This window comes from Myotis lucifugus, unplaced genomic scaffold, assembly GCF_000147115.1.
Source record: "Myotis lucifugus unplaced genomic scaffold, Myoluc2.0 scaffold_40, whole genome shotgun sequence".
In the NCBI taxonomy this organism is placed as follows: Eukaryota; Metazoa; Chordata; class Mammalia; order Chiroptera; family Vespertilionidae; genus Myotis; species Myotis lucifugus.
The window spans coordinates 6757636-6774556 of record NW_005871088.1 but is presented as its reverse complement, the minus strand read 5'-3'; positions in this window follow the sequence as shown (position 1 = coordinate 6774556).

The window sequence follows — 16921 nt, the reverse complement described above, 5'->3', positions numbered from 1 at the left end:
AGAGAAATGAAAACACAGATCCACAAAACAAGACTTCAATAAGTATGATAATAGCATCATTATTCATAACAGCCAAAACTGAAGAACAATTAAAATGTCATCAGCTGAGGAATGGATAAACAAAGTGAGGTATATTTATATTAAAAATTGAAACTCCAAGTAAGAATATAAGACATGGATGAATCTCAAAAACATTATGCTCAGTAAATCCAGACACAAAACAGTGCATACTGTGTTTTTCCATTTAAATAAAGTTCATAAGAGACAACTCTAATCTGTAATGACAGAAATTAGGAAGTGGTTGCCTATGGGAATTGATGGGAAGAGAACATAATGGAATTTTCTGGGGTAAAAAACAATATATTTTGGGTGGTGGTGGTTATAGGGGATTATACATTTTAATAAGAATTGGGTACTTAGGATCTATGAATTTTATTACATGTAATTTGCACCTGAATCATAAAATTTACATTCTTCGAGTTGAGGCTATATAACTAATAAACACCAACATACAGTGACTTAATATAAAACCAAATTTATTTTTCTCTTATGTAACAGTTAAGCTGTTCTGGACTGGAGGAGATACTCTGCTCAAAGTAGTCACTCAGGAAACAATATTCATATATTCTTTTTGCTCTGCAATTCCCTAATTTGTCTTCAACTGCATAGTCAAAGCAGTGTTGCTGCTATGTCTATGTTCTGTTCATGGGTAGAGAAAAAAAAATCCAGGGAAGTTAACTTTATTTTATTTGAGATGACCTGAAATTCAAGCATATGACTTCCACTCCCATTCCAAAAGGCCAAAATTAGTCACTTGGCCACTCCTAGCTGAACACGAATAATCTGAGATGTAAGCCAAGGACACTGGAAGAGCATTAAGGAAAGAGAAAGTAAAATATAGCCAGTCATCTAAGATACTGGAAAAGTAAACTGGGGAAAAATAGTTTAGCTGTAGATTGCATTAAAGGCCTACTTTAGGTTTGTGATTAGGAATTTTAAGTGAAGCCAGTTAAAACAGAGTTGTTTTTCTAACCATGCTCAGCTCCACCATATAAATGTGAAATAGCCTGATAGTTGTATTCAATCAGGGGTGGCTTTACTAAAGAAATATAATGAAATGAGAGTGAGCGATTGTGAGTGTATGTATGGGAGTGATTAGGATTAATCACTTTATATATAAATAAACAGGGTCATAGATGGTCAAAGATTTACCCAATATCATGAATCTAGAAATGTGTGGCGCCAGGGATTGAACCCAGGTCAAGCTGATGACAATTTCAGTCTTTATTATATTGTAGCACAGTGAACCATTGCTTTACTAGTAAGTCAGAGTTGAACAAAATAATTTGATGGATCAAATAATACCTATGTATCAGGGAAGTAGATATGCAACTCTGCATGGTAGTAATCAAATATTTAACTTCATAATTAAGGAGAAGATTATATTTAAGTAGAAAAATAAATAAAATAAATAAAAATAATTCAGTAATGGACTTATCCAGATAAAGAAAATTTATTTAAAAGGTACTTTATTATCATCTAGTGACTAGAGGACCAACCACTTACTTTTATAAGTATAGAGACTAAGATTCAGAAAATATAAGGCAGAGCCTGAACTAGAATAGAGGTTTCCTGATATCTAGGCTACCATTCTTCCCATTACACCATGCAATTTTAGAGGGTTTAGATATAGTCTTGCCTAATACCAAAAATATTGGACAAATGACCTCCTGACATTGCCTTCATTCTTTAAAGATATAGTCTCTGATTCTATAATACCTGCCACAAGATTATACACACTCATAACATAGTAACAGCCTCCTTTTCATCTAGCTTTATTGAGGTATAATTGACAAAATTGTATATACTTAAGATATATAATGTGGTGATTTTATATTTGTATGCATTCTGAAATAACACAATCAAGCTATCTTAGCCTCTTCATGACTCTTTCTATCCTTTACCCTAAAGATTTATGGAGGCTAAGAATTCAATTTGACTGTTTTGAGAAATACTGAGTAAAAATAAACAAGAGATGCTAATATTAGTTAAGATAGTAAAAGAGAAGATAGCAAGTTTTCCATAAACTCCTAAATAATTTTCAACTGATGAAACCTGAAAATAAGTTTAAGAACTGTAACTTGTGGGCAGAACTTATTGAGTTTTTTCCTACATTGCTGAATAATTTCACATTACTTAGGCTATGTCATTATGTATTTCTATCACAATCAGAGGAAAATGTTAAACTAATGAATGTCGTATCTCATTTGTCAAGATCTGAGTCACTGGCATGAAGCATCTTTCAATGTAAATGCAATTTGGGAGATTAAACCACACTTGTATTTAAAAATACGTAAGTGGTTAGTACTGAGCCATTTTACTAATACATTGAACATTAAAAAAATAACTTGGCATATGGGAAAGATATTTGTGACTAGATGGTTATAAATGAAGACTAAATAAAAGCTGCAAGTTTTACTTGTACAAGCCACAGTTTATCCTTTTGTGAAGATGAGCAAGGTTTTTCTGAAATGGGTACTTAAAGAATTTCACACTGTTTAAAATGTTATGATGAAATCAATATCTATTTTCCTAGATACTTTCAAGACCATTGGAAACACCTCAGGACATGTAGGAATCAATGGATAGAGAGTTTAAATTGATGAGCAAACTGGCTAATCCATATTTGGAGTGTCAAACTATTGAGGCCGGGGAAAAATTCAGGGCAGAGGAGGTAATAAAAATGAAAATAAAACAAAACAAAAACACTGAAGGAAGGGAGAAATAGGTATTAGACTTTCCTTTTTCTACCCTTGTTTATGAAATTAGAATCCCCAACCTCCATAATGAGGAAAGAAGAGAAATTAATCTTAGGAAAATGGAAGGGATATAAATTTTGCAGGATTCATGAGGAAGTCTTTTCTGTCAGATATTGGGTGTGAATGTTTGAATATTAGAATTATGCCTGAATCCTGAAACAGTATATGTACACCTGAAAGAAAATGGAGTTGAGATCTGCCTGGATATCTGTTAACCATGTCTGAGTAGCATATTATGCAGTACAAGAGTCTCATCTTAAAGATAATCCTGCTGTATCCTCAAGTGACCTCTAATAATTCTCACCTCTTGGTAGGCATACCATGTGTAATCCTCTTCTCTTGATAGTAGATACAATCTGTGACTTGCTTCTAACCAAACAATTATTGCAAAGCTGATGGGGGGTCACAACTGTGATTATGTTACATTGTATAAGACTTTATTTATATAAGACTCAATTTTAACAGACTGGAATAAGAGACTCTCCTTGTAGGCTTAAATTAAGTGGCCATGTTGAAGAAGTCCATTTTGGAAAAAAAACTAGAGGTAGCCTCTAGGATCTGGAGGCAGCCTCCAGGTGATAATAAATATCCAGGGCTCTTAATAACACAGTTTCAAGAAAATGATTTCTTTTTTCTTAAAATTTTTAATGTTGACATTATTGCAAAAGTCCCTCATTTTCCCCCTTTTGCCCACCTCCCCCTCCCTTGGCCTTCACCACACTATTCTCTGTGTCCATGGGGTATGCATATATGCATATAAGTTCTTTGGTTAATCTCTCCCCACCATTCCCCCATTCCCCCCTTCCCTCTGAGATTTGTCAGTCTGTTCCTTGGTTCTATGTCTCTAGATCTATTTTGTTCATCAGTTTATTTTGTTCATTAGATTCCACATATAAGTGAGATCGTGTCATACTTGTCTTTTACTGACTAGCTTATTTTACTTAACATAATACTCTACAGATCCATCCTGTCATCACAAAGGGTAAGAGTTCCTTCCTTTTTATAGGCCTGTAAGATTCCATTGTGCAAATGTACCATAATTTTTTTTTATCTACTCATCTGCTGATGGACACTTGGGCTGTTTCCAGATCTTGGCTATTGTAAATAATCCTATATAATAAAAGCCAAATATGCTAAGTGTCCGGTCGTCTGGTTGTCCGTTCAACCAATCAAAGCATAATATGCTAATGATATGCTAAGGCTGATCAACTGCTCCCTATGATGTGCACTGACCACCAGGGGGAAGACAGTTGACCAGTCGACCAGTCACTATGACATGCACTTACCACCAGGGGGCAGACGCTCTGACCAGTAGGTTAGCTTTCTGCTGGGGTCCTGCCCATCAGGACTGAGTCAGAGGGGCCAGACACACCCTGTAGCCCTCCTGCAGTCCCTCCCCAGCTGGCCAACCTCCCATATCCCTCCCTGTTCCCAATCATGCACTGGTGGGGGCCCTTGGCCTAGCCTGCATTCTATCGCAATCTGGGACCCCTCAGAGGATGTCGGAGAACCGGTTTCGGCCTGACTCTACAGGCCAGGCCGAGGGACCCCACTGGTGCATGAATTTATGCACCAGGCCTCTAATGCTGCTATAAATATAGGGATGCACATATTCTTTCTGATTGGTGTTGCAGGATTCTTAGGATATATTCCCAGTAGTGGGAGAACATCTGAGAAGAGGTTAATTTCCAAAATATGCAAAGAACTTATACAACTCAACACTGGGAAAATAAACAATCCAATTAAAAAAATGTCTATAAGCCCTGAAGAGACACTTCCCCAAAGAGGACATACAGATGGCTAATAAACATGAAAAAAAAAATGTTCCATGTCACTAATCACCAAAGAGATGCAAATGAAACTACAATGAGGTATTATGTCATGCCTGTAAGAATTGCTATCATCAATAAATCAACATATAACAGGTGCTGACAAGGCTGTAGTGAAAGGGGAACTCTATGTGCTGTTGGTGGGAATGAAGACTGGTGCAGCCACTGTGGAAAACTGTATGGAGTTTTCTCAAAAAAATAAAAATGTAATTGCCTTTTGACCTAGCAATCCCATTTCTGGAATATATCCTAAGAAAATGACTTCTGCAGTTGCCTAAATGAGCTTGGAAGTGAATTCCTCTTCATTCAAGAGACTCCAGAAGAGAATCTCAGCTCCAGCAAACATTTTTAAAATATGTTTTTATTGATTTCAGAGAGAGGAAGGAAGAGGGAAAAAGAGATAGAAACATCAATGATGACAGAAAATCATTGATCACCTGCCTCCTGCACACCTTTTCCCCCACTCCCACCCCCACAATTGGAGATGAAGCCTGTGACCCTGCCATGTGCCCTGACCTGGAATCAAATTGTGATCTCCTGGTTCATAGATTGACGCTCAGCCACTGAGCCATATGGACCGGGCTCCAGCAAACATCTACACTAATAAAAGACAAACATGCAAATTGACCGCACCTTTGCTATGCCTTAAGCCACGCCCACCAGCCAATCAGAGTGACTATATGCAAATTAACCCAACCAAGATGGTGGCCAGCAGCCACGGAGCTGGAGCAAGCAGGAGGCTTGGTTGCCCCATGATGGAGGAAGCCAAGCTTCCCGCTTGCTGCGGCGGGCTCTGAGCTCTACTCAAAGCAACAAAGTTTCAATTATAGAATGTAAATAAACCCCAGATATCTGCTTTCAGCAGGCCATGAAAACGGTCCTCAGCCCCTCACCCAGACTGGCCAGGCACCCCAGTAGGAACCCCCCACCCTAAAGGGGGTGTGGCCAGCCTGCAAACAGCCATCAGCCCCTCACCCAGGCTGGCCATACCTCCATGGGGTGAGGGTCTCTGTTGCCAGGGGGGCTTGGCCAGCCTGCAAACAGCCATCAGCCTCTCACCCAGGCTGGCCAGGCACCCCAGTGAGGACCCCCACCCTGAAGGGGGTGTGACCAGCCTGAAAACACCAGCAGCCCCTCACCCAGGCTGGCCAGGCACCCAAGCGGGACCCCCACCCTGATCTGGGACACCCTTCACGGCAAACCAGCCGGCCCCCTCCCATGCACCAGGCCTCTATCCTATATAATAAAAGGGTAATATGCAAACTGACCCTAACAGCAGAAAGACTGGGAATGACTGGTCACTATGACACACACTGACCACCAGGGGGCAGACGTTCAATGCAGGAGCTGCCCCCTGGTGGTCAGTGTGCCCCCACAGGGGGAGCTCTGCTCAGCCACAAGCCAGGCTGATGGCTACCAGTACAGTGGTGGTGGTGGGAGCCTCTCCTGCCTCCTCAGCAGCACTAAGGATGTCAGACTGCAGCTTAGGCCTGCTCCCTGCTGGCAAGTGGACATCCCCTGAGGGCGGCTGGGCTGCCAGAGGGATGTCTGACTGCCAGCTTGGGCCCGATCCCCCAGGAAGCAGGACTAAGCCAGCAGGTGGACATCCTCCAAGGGGTCCCAGACTGCAAGAGGGCATAGGCTGGGCTGAGGGACCCTCCCCCCCCACCCCGAGTGCACAAGTTTTTGTGCACTAGGCCTCTAGTTTTGATTATAACTTTGTGAGACTCTGAAACAGAAGACTCAACTAAGCCATGTCCACTTACTCTTGGCTCACATAAACTGTGAGATAAAAAATGTGTGTATTGTTTAAGAGACCAGTTTGTACTAATTTCTTATGTAGCAATAGGAAATTACCACAATGCAATATATATGTTTCTGGAAAAATTCAGTTTATAAGCTCATGCATAAGATATAAAAGGGTTTATTAGGAAAATAAGGATGTGACAAACAACTTAAAATTATGCAATAGCATTAACAGAGTACTATCAAAAACAAAATCCTGGGAAAATTTTAAAAATATGGTAAATTACTAATAAATAAATGAATATTAGAGTAAATATACACCTTTACCTCACTTCAAAGCATCAAAGGTAACTAGAAGGAAGGTGGTATAAGAAGAGTTAGGACTGCTGAGTCATCTGGACAAAGGTACAACACACACAGACCAGAGAGAACTGAATGACAAGTACTTCCAAAGCAAGGCAGGTTGTCTAAGCCATTTAGAAGAGCAAAGTGAGGAATAGACATCATGTACAGTGCATGAATTTGCTAGGGCTGCCATAACAAAGTATCACAGACTGGGTGGCTTAAACCACACTCATGTATTGTCTCACAGTTCTGGAGGCTAAAATCTAAAATCAAGGTGTGGGCAGGATTGGTTCTTTCTAAGGGCTGAGGGAAGGATGTGTTCCATGCCTCTTCCCTTGGCTAATAAATATCCATCTTTTTCCTGTGTCCCTTCAATTTCCCTCTATACATGTCTATATCCAAATTTTCCCCTTTCATAAGGACAGCAGTCATACTTGATTAGGGCCCACATGAATGACCTCATTTCATTACCTGTGTAAAGACCCTATCTGCAAATAAGGTCTCATTGTGAGCTACTGGTGATTAGGACTCCAACATATACTTTTGTTGGGGATACAAGCTAATCCATTATATGCAATAATGGACTCATCTCTGGCTTTCTGGATTCACTGTCAAAATACTTACCTTTAGCACTGTTACTTAATGATTCAAAAGGTGTGATGGGAAAGAAAAAGAGCATGAGCTGAAGCAACTTCCCCATCATATTGACCTTATTACTAATCCCCAATACAAAATTTGCTCTCTAACAGAACAATCTAGAAAGCATCAACACCCCCCTTCACTCTCATGTAATGACCTTACATACAGGTGTGTGTACAGAAACACATGTGTATATAAAATTATGTTTAATGAGCGCTTACCACATTCAAGTAAATAACTTACTTAAAATCACATAGCTAGTAAATGAAAGCAGCATCATTAAAAACCAGGAAGCAAATTCAGATAGCTTGGCTCAACAGCCTACAGTCTTTTTTAAAAAAAATATATTTAATTGATTTTTTTATACAGAGGAAAGGAGAGGGATAGAGAGTTAGAAACATAGATGAGAGAGAAACATGGATGAACTGCCTCCTGCACACTCCCTACTGGGGATGTGCCCGCAACCAAGGTACATGCCCTTGACCAGAATCGAACCTGGGACCTTTCAGTCTGAAGGCCAATGCTCTATCCACTGAGCCAAACCAGTTAAGGCAACAGCCTATAGTCTTAACCATTACCCTGTCGTGTATCTCATGACACAGATGGAAGAATAGCCATCTTCTGGGACTATAGGCATAGCTCTAGACCAGTATTTATTTAATTCTGGAATCTCTATGAGGATGGTTTAATGCTTAATTTCCATGTTAGTGATCATCGAAACAATATCAAAAGCATATTCTGTATGATTTGGATTATTATCTTTGAAAGAGTTCTACCTATATACCAGTGTCCTTGCATTTCCATTTGTGTTTAAATGGCATTAAATGACCACTTATAGTGACATCCTTTAGATTGCCTTGCACTTTTACTCAAAAGATAATCCACAGACTTTTGGGGGCATTTATATTTTCTTGAGATAAATTTCCAAGTTTATAAAATACTTACCTAGCCTAAGGTGACTATTTATTGTGAGCAAGTCAGAAAAATAGGATTACATACCATATTTAAATTCAGAATAGTTATAATCAACTAAGGGCATGGGACACAGGATAGATACTTTGGTCAGAAGTAAGAGGTAGAGACCTAAAATTACCATGTCCAGTCTACAGGCCCCAGGGTGACTGAGTGAAAAAGCAAGCAAGTGAGGATGTCAGTACACATGCGTGTATGCACACACATGCGTGTACACACACACTTGTACAAAGGAGTACATATTTTGATTATAGGGTGGAAGAAATGTGACTAGAAGATAACTGATGGGAGGTGGAATTAGAGATGTTTTTGAGGGACTAAGCTGTAGGTCTGACTGTCAATAACACTAAGGAAGCAATACAAGAGTCCAGGCTGCTTGCCTGAAACCCTGGATCTGAGAGGATGATTTAATTGTAAATCCAAGACCCTCTTTACTCAGTGCATGGTCTCTAGAGAATCAGCTGCATCACATATGAGTTTATCAGAAATGCAGACTATCAAGCTCCATCCCAGACCTACTGAATCAACATCTGCTTTTAATCATGATCACCAGGTGATTGCTATGCACACTAAATTTGAGAAATATGGATCTAGCACAGTAATTCTCAGAATTTAGCACCTAGAGGGCTTGTTAAAAAACAGATTTTGGATGTCTAACACCCATGCTACTAATGTAATAGATCTGAGGTGTAGTATTTCTAATAAGTTCACAAATGATGTTGTTCCTGATGCTGCTGCTCCATGGGCTACACTTTAAGAAGCACTGCCCTAGTATATGGTGGCAGTCGACAGCATGATAGAGGGTATACTTAATACTTCCTATTTTATTCAGCATTTGAACAGAATACAGACCTTGCAAGTGGAAATTATTGGTTGACTCAGCCTTGAAGAGCTAGAAATGTTTGGATGTTATGGATATAATTTCTTCCTAACCATGAGCAGGTGTACATTATTTTAATAATTCCACAACTCCTTGTATTAACCAGGGGTTCTCCAGAGAAACAGATCCAATAGGATATGTGTATATGTATGTATATATCTTATATTTATTTACATATGGGGAGAGAGATTATGATTAATTAATTGATTGGTTATAAGGAGTTGGTTCCCATGATTATGGAGGTTAAGAAGTGCCAAGATTTGTAGTTAGCAAGCTAGAGACTCAGGAGAGCTGATATGTATTTCTAGTCTAAAGTCCTGAAAACCGGGAGAGCCATTGGTGTAAGTGCCACTCACAACGCTGGTAGGCCAGGGAACTAAGCAGAGCCAATGTGGCTCAGTGGTTGAGCATCGACCTATGAACCCGGAGGTCACAGTTGGATTCCCAATCAGGGCACATGCCTGGGTTGCAGGCTCAATCCCCAGTGGGGGGCGTGAAGGAGGCAGCTGATTAGTGATTCTCTCTCGTCATTGATGTTTCTATCTCTCTCTCTCCCTTTCCCTTCCTCTGTGAAATCAGTAAAAATATATTTTTAAAAAAGAGCCAATGTATCTGAGTGCCATGACCACAAAAGACTGATGTCCCAGCTGACGCAGTTAGGCAGGAGTAGTTCCCTTGTATTCAGCCTGTTTGTTCTATTAAGGTCTTCAAGTAATTGGATGAGACTCAACCACATTATGGAGGTCAAGCTGCTTTACTCAGTCTACTGATTCAAATGTCAAATGCATCAAGAAATATCCTCATAGATATATCCTGGATAATGTTTGGCCAAATGTTTGGGCACCTGGTATCCTAATCAGACTCAGACATAAAATAAACTATCCCACACTCCATAGTTTTGGTTGCTACTGTGAATTTTTAAATACCTGTAACCCTGTTCAATTGGATGTGCTGGCTGAATAGAAATGTTTTTGGTGCCTTGATCTTGTGTGCACAAATTGCTGACAAAATCTTCTTAAAATTTATGTTGCAGATTTTAAAATTTTTTCTAGATAGATAATCATATCAACTACAGATAACTTCCTTCATTTCTAAACAATAGACACCTTATTGCTTCTTACTACAGTGGGGCCTTGACTTATGAATGTCCCGACTAACGAGTTTTTCGAGATACGAGCTGTCCCTTGGCCAATTTTTTGCTTTGAGTTGCGAGCTAAAATTCGGGTTACGAGCCAGCTTCAGATACCCCACCGCTAGTTGGAGCAGCGAACGTCACAGTGAACGCCACAACATGAGCCCAGCATCACGTGTCTCACTCGTTCACTTTATGATTTGACATACGAGTAATTTGAGTTATGAGCTCCGTCACAAAATGAATTAAACTCGTAAGTCAAGGCCCCACTGTATTTAAAATTTTAGGAGTGGTTAGGTGTATTAAATTTGTAGTCAACTTCCAGGTTTCAATTACAGCTATGGAGTTTATGGCATAATTTTAAATAAGTTATTTAATATCTCTGTATCTAAATTTTATCACAGTAGTTAGACCTAGCATATATATTTATACTAGTCATACCTTGGAGCATTGTTGTGAGAATTAAACACGAAAATTAAACAGATTTGATGGAAAGTAGTTATAATTTCTCTGGTTGTTATGTCTCTTTTTCTAGCACAAGGGTGCTTCTACTTATCTTAAACTTAATTGCATATTAAACAAATTTTTGTTAAATCGTATCCAGTATTTCTGTTTTTATAACAGGATAGGGCCTGTCAGCATCAGCTTACTCCTCCAGATTTCAGAAAGTAGCAGGATCAGTTTTCTAAGTTTGAGCTATTCCAAGTCACCAAGGGTGCTTGTTACAAAGGCAGATTCACTGATATCCTAGACCACACCTACTATCATACAACTTTGGAGTATGATTCCTGGGAAACTGCATTTTAAACTAAAACATGGCACGTATGCACAGTCAAGTTACCTGTGCACAGCTACCTTTTTTGGGGGGATTTCCAAATGAGTGCTCCAGGACAGAAAAGAAAAACAAAGCCCTATCAAAGAGAAGAGTGCCAATTATATAGATTTCTTACTTGATTTTCCATGTGAATAAATTCTCTGTCTCACGAAATAGGGGGATATCCTAAAAATACCAGAGTATTTGTGATTTTTCCTTAATTTCAGAGCATTCAGTGCCTGTTGTGTGCACTTCCCTACCAGAGCTTAAACAAGCAAGGCAATTTAAAGCCAAGCAGAGACATTGGACTCCAAATCTGGTTTGGTTTAGGTAAAAACAAGAAGGAGGAATTTTCCACTTTAAGCTTACTGGAGGCTGTAGTGACACTACATTCCATCTGTTTGAAAAATCCTTATTACACCAATTAAATGTGACATATTTTAATTTAGCTTCCAATAAATTTAGATTGTGTAATTCAAAGATTTTTTTAGGAGATTATCTATACCACATTACAATTTTGTGCCTAACCTAATGAGTTCAATGGTTACTAAGGCATTATTCAGTGCATTTTTGAACTATCAAAGATACACCTTCAATGGACATTGAGTAAAGGTTAAGAAATGCAATCAGGCAGCTGGGAAATGTCCTTCTGAATGTGAGAAGATGATCACAGCATTGACCGTGGAGGCATAGTGTTAATGAGTATATTTTATCTATTTCCATATTTAAATAAAGAATCAGGTATGCCTAGCATTCAGCTAGCTAATTATGAATTCCGGGGGAAAAAACTCAGCATCTTGTTTGAGAAACTGAGGTCTTTATCAATAAATAGAAGGAAGACTCCTCCTGCACAGGCAAAAGCTGAGAATAGTGATGTAGTTAAAAAAGGAGGTCATAAAACATCTATGAGGGGACTGGGAGATATGCAAAAGCAAATGATGTTACTCATACAGAAGGAAAATTCTGCCTACCTCCCCATCCTGATTACACAGAGGTTCTATATAAACTATCAATTATTCCCAATATTCTGAGAACTGAACACATGCCTTGCCTGCCCACTCACTACATGCCAACAACTAAGAAAACACACACACACACACACACACACACACACACACACACACACATTCCTGAGTGTTTACTGGGAGTTTAGGTAAATGAAATAATTATTTCCCAAGTGGAGCATCCTTTAGGAGGACCAGTCTTTCAGACTTCTTGATGTCTACTTTTAAACTACAAAAGCTTTTCAGAGAAAATTAGCCAGTTATGTCATAACTGAGACCATTCTTGCAAAAGTTTAACTATTTTAGAGAAAAGGGTAGAGTTGGAAGAAATATTATATTTAGGGAAGATGGTGGTTATATTAAGTAGTGATAAAATTAAGTAGTGATTTATAAGAAAGATTAGCAAGTAAAATATAAAGTTGACCTTAGGTATGTTTTTGTTGTTGGTTTTTTGTTTTTTGTTGTTGTTTTTTTTACCTAGCTTTAGATTATAACCTATTAGGTAGGTCAGTAGGTCTGTATTAATGAGTACTTTTACGAAAGAAGCATTTGGATATTTTCCATTCATAGACAGAATGTCACAGAGAGAATTGTTGCTTCAAAACCCTTGAGAGCATAGTGTTATCTTTCCCCACATTATTGCTTTTAAGGATGATTTTCCTAGGGAAAGTCTTCTTTTGGAGTATTGGCCATGGCCTTGGCAACTTTCCTGCATTTCTGATGGCCCTTGCTTAATGATCCCTACCTCCCGAATACAGACTCCCCTGAGTCTCCCTGAGTCATCTGTTCCTGCAGTGAAGCTCCCTTATGCCAGGTCAGCTGAGAAGTGGAAGGCTCTGTAGTGTCTGGCTTTGCTTGGTTGCCTGAAGGGAATCCTATCTAATAAAAGAGAAACATGATAATTAGCCATAACTTCGCTACCCTTCCCATAGGCTAATCAGGGTGATATGCAAATTAACTGCCAACCAAGATGGCAGCCGGCAGCCAGGCAGTGAAGCGAACAGGAGGCTTGCTTGCTCCAGTGACGGTGGACTCCAACGTTCCCCGCCTTCCGCTGCTGGGCTCTGAGCTGCACTCTAAGAAACATTGTTGCAATTATAGAAGCAAAAAAAACCCACCCAGAAACCTGCTTTCAGCCGATAGAGATGGAGGAGCAGGATCGAAACAGTGTTACAATTATAGAACCCAAACAAACCAGATACCTGCTTTCAGCAGCCGAGGCCTCAAGCTGGAGCCGGCCTCAGAGCTAAAGCCAGCTTTCAGCTCCAGTGATAGCCATAGAAGGTAAATAAATCCCAGAATAAAACAAAAAAAGGACAGGTTGGAAGCTTCAATCGCCCGCCAGCCTGAAAACGGCCCTCAGCCCCTCACCCAGACTGGCCAGGCACCCCAGTGGGGACCCCCACCCTGAAGGGGGTGTGACCAGCTGCAAACAGCCATCATCCCCTCATCCAGGCTGGCCAGGCACCCAAGCTGGACCCCGACCCTGATCCAGGACACCCTTCAGGGCAAACCAGCCGGCCCCCACCCATGCACCAGGCCTCTATCCTATATAGTAAAAGGGTAATATGCCTCCCAGCACAGGGATCAGCGGAGCCGCAAGGCCTCCCGAACCCGGGATCAGCGGAGCCTCGAGGCCTCCCAAACCCGGGATCAGCAAAGCCGCGAGGCCTCACGCCCCAGGATCAGCAGAGCTGCGAGGCCTCCCGGCACTGGGATGAGCAGAGACGCGAGGCCTCCCGGCACTGGGATCAGCGCAGCCTTGAGGCTTCCTGGCACCGGGATCAGCAGAACAAGGAGGCCTCCCAGCACTGGGATCAGCGGAGCAGCGAGGCCTCACTGCCCCTGTGTCAAGCAGAGCCACGAGGTCTCCCAGCACCGGGATCAATGGAGCAGCGAGGCCTCACTGCCCCTGTGTCAAGCGGAGCCATGCGGCCTCCCAGCACTGGGATCAGCAGAGCCGCGAGGCCTCCTGGCCCCTGGAGCAGCATGACAGGGGGCAGCGCCCAAACCCCCTGATCGCCCTGCAGCTCTGTGTGTGACAGGGGGCGGGGACACAACCTCCCTATCCACCCTGCTCTGTTCCTGACAGGGGAAGGTGCCCTAATCCCCTTATTGGCCCTGCTCTGTGTGTGACAGGGTATGGAGCCCCAGCCCCCCTGATGGGCCCTGCTCTGTGCGTGACAGGGGGTGGTGCTGCAACCTCCCCATCGACCCTGCCTTGAGTGTGACAGGAGGCGGCGCCCCAACCCCCGAATCGGCCCTACCCTGAGCGTGACTGAGGGTGGCATTGCAACCTCCGGGTCTGCCCTGCTCTGTGCATGACAGGGGGCAGCGCCCCAACTCCCCAATCGGCCCTGCTCTGAGCCCGACCAGGGGCTGCACCTAGGGATTGGGCCTGCCCTCTGCCACCCGGGAGCAGGCCTAAGCCAGCAGGTCGTTATCTCCCGAGGGGTCCCAGACTGTGAGAGGGAACAAGTGGGGCTGAGGGACACCCTCCCCCCCCCCCGACCAGTGCACAAATTTTTGTGCACTGGGCCTCTAGTCCTATATAATAAAGAGGTAATATGCAAATTGATCATCAGGACTTGCACAAGATGGCTGCCTCCATGTGGCCACAAGATGGCCACCACAAGATGGCCAGCAGGGGAGGGCAGTTGGGGGGGACCAGGCTGGCAGGGGAGGGCAGTTAGGGGCAACCAGGCCAGTAGGGGATGGCAGTTAGAGGTGACAAGGCCGGCAGAGGAGGACAGTTAGGGGCGACCAGGACGGCAGGGGAGTAGTTAGGCATCAGTCAGGCTGTCAGGGGAGTGGTTAGGGAGTGATCAGGCTGACAGGCAGAAGTGGTTAAGGGCAATCAGGCAGGCAGGCAGGTGAGTGGTTGGGAGCCAGCAGTCCTGGATTGTGAGAGGGATGTTCGACTGCTGGTTTAGGCCCGATCCCACAGGGGGCCCCGATTGGAGAGGGTGCAGGCTGGGCTGAAGGGACCCCCCCCAGTGCACAAATTTCATGCACTGGGCCTCTAGTCTTGTATATAAAAGGAGACTATTAGGTTATAGGTAGAGAAGAAGGAAAATTACCACTTCAGAGGGGAAACAAAGATGAAAATAGTGTCCCTGTGTCTGCTATGTTTTGATATTTCTGAAACCTATGTTATCAATTTTTCATCCTTAAACCCCTGACACCTATGAGGAGAAATCCAGGAAGGAAGGCTCAGGCAGAGGACAGAGGGGCTGGAGTGGAAACTACTTCTTGCAGTGCGGAGTGGTGGTGAGTGAACAGAGTAACGATGGCACTGTGTGTGCTGCATTTGATCTGAGAGAGGATGTCTACTGATGTGATGAGAGCACAAGAAAGTTGCTCCTAACCAGGCCCAGGTGAAATGAAAGATTGAGGAAGCTTCCCAGAAGTGCCCCATAAACTGAATCATAATGGAGAAGTAGGAGTTCCTAGATAGAGTAAAGGGAAAGCACACTGCAGCCTAAGGAAGCAGGGAAGGTTGAAAAGCATTAAAAGTACATGTCTAAATCAATTGGCTACATAGTCAGAAATCTGAGGTAGGCAGATGACCTTGGCAAGGCACTCATTGTGAAGACACTATTTTCTCAAGGAGAAAATGGTATGGGTAACTGGTGAGGGGGATGCTGCCAAAGTCATCCTGAGACCCCCTATGAGGAAGTCAGTCTAAGGGAAAGACAGACACCTGGACTAGTGAGAACTTTTACATCCTTAAACCCTTGAGGCTTCTCATTAGGTAAGGGAGTGAATGTCCTTAAGAGGAAACCAGTCTGAACTGATCATCTATTGCAATAGCCAAATACACTGTGATCAATGCAGGGAAGAGGGGGGAGTCATGAGGAGTCTGTAGAGTAGTAAATTGTAAGACTCACAGACAGTTCATTCATTCTTTCACTCATTAATTCATTAATTTATTTATTTGAAAAAAATGTTCCTGAGAGCTCAATGTTTTAGACACTGTTCTAGGTGCTGGGGCTTTAGTAGTGAATAAAACAGACAAAGGATGATTCCAAATCTTAACTATTGTAAATTGTGCTGCTATGAATATAGGGGTGCATATATCCTTTCTGATTGGTGTTTCTGGTTTCTTGGGATATATTCCTAGAAGTGGGATCACTGGGTCAAATGGAAGTTCCATTATTAGTTTTTTGAGGAAACTCCATATTGTTTTCCACAGTGGCTGCATCATAGCAGCACAATTTACAATAGCTAAGATTTGGAATCAGCCTAAGTGCCCATCAGCAGATGAGTGGATTAAAAATTTTTGGCACAACCCTAGCCGGTTTGGCTTGGTGGATAGAGCATCGGGCTGCGGACTAATGGGTCCCAGGGTTCGATTCCAGTCAAGTGCACATGCCTGGGTTGTGGGCTCGATTCCCAGTGGGGGGTGTTCAGGAGGCAGCCGATCAATAATTCTCTCTCATCATTGATGTTTCTATCTCTCTCCCCCTCTTCCTTCCTCTCTGAAATCAATAAAAATATTTTAAAACAAAACAAAAACAAACAAACAAACAAAAAAAACTTTGGCACATCTACACAATGGAATACTATGCTGCTGTAAAAAGGAAGGAACTCCTACCATTTACAACAGCATGGATGGAGCTGGAGAGCATTATGCTAAGTGAAATAAGTCAGACAGAGAAAGATAAATATCACATGATCTCACTCATTTGTGGATTATAATGAACAACATAAACTGATGAAAGGATATATGCATCCCTAT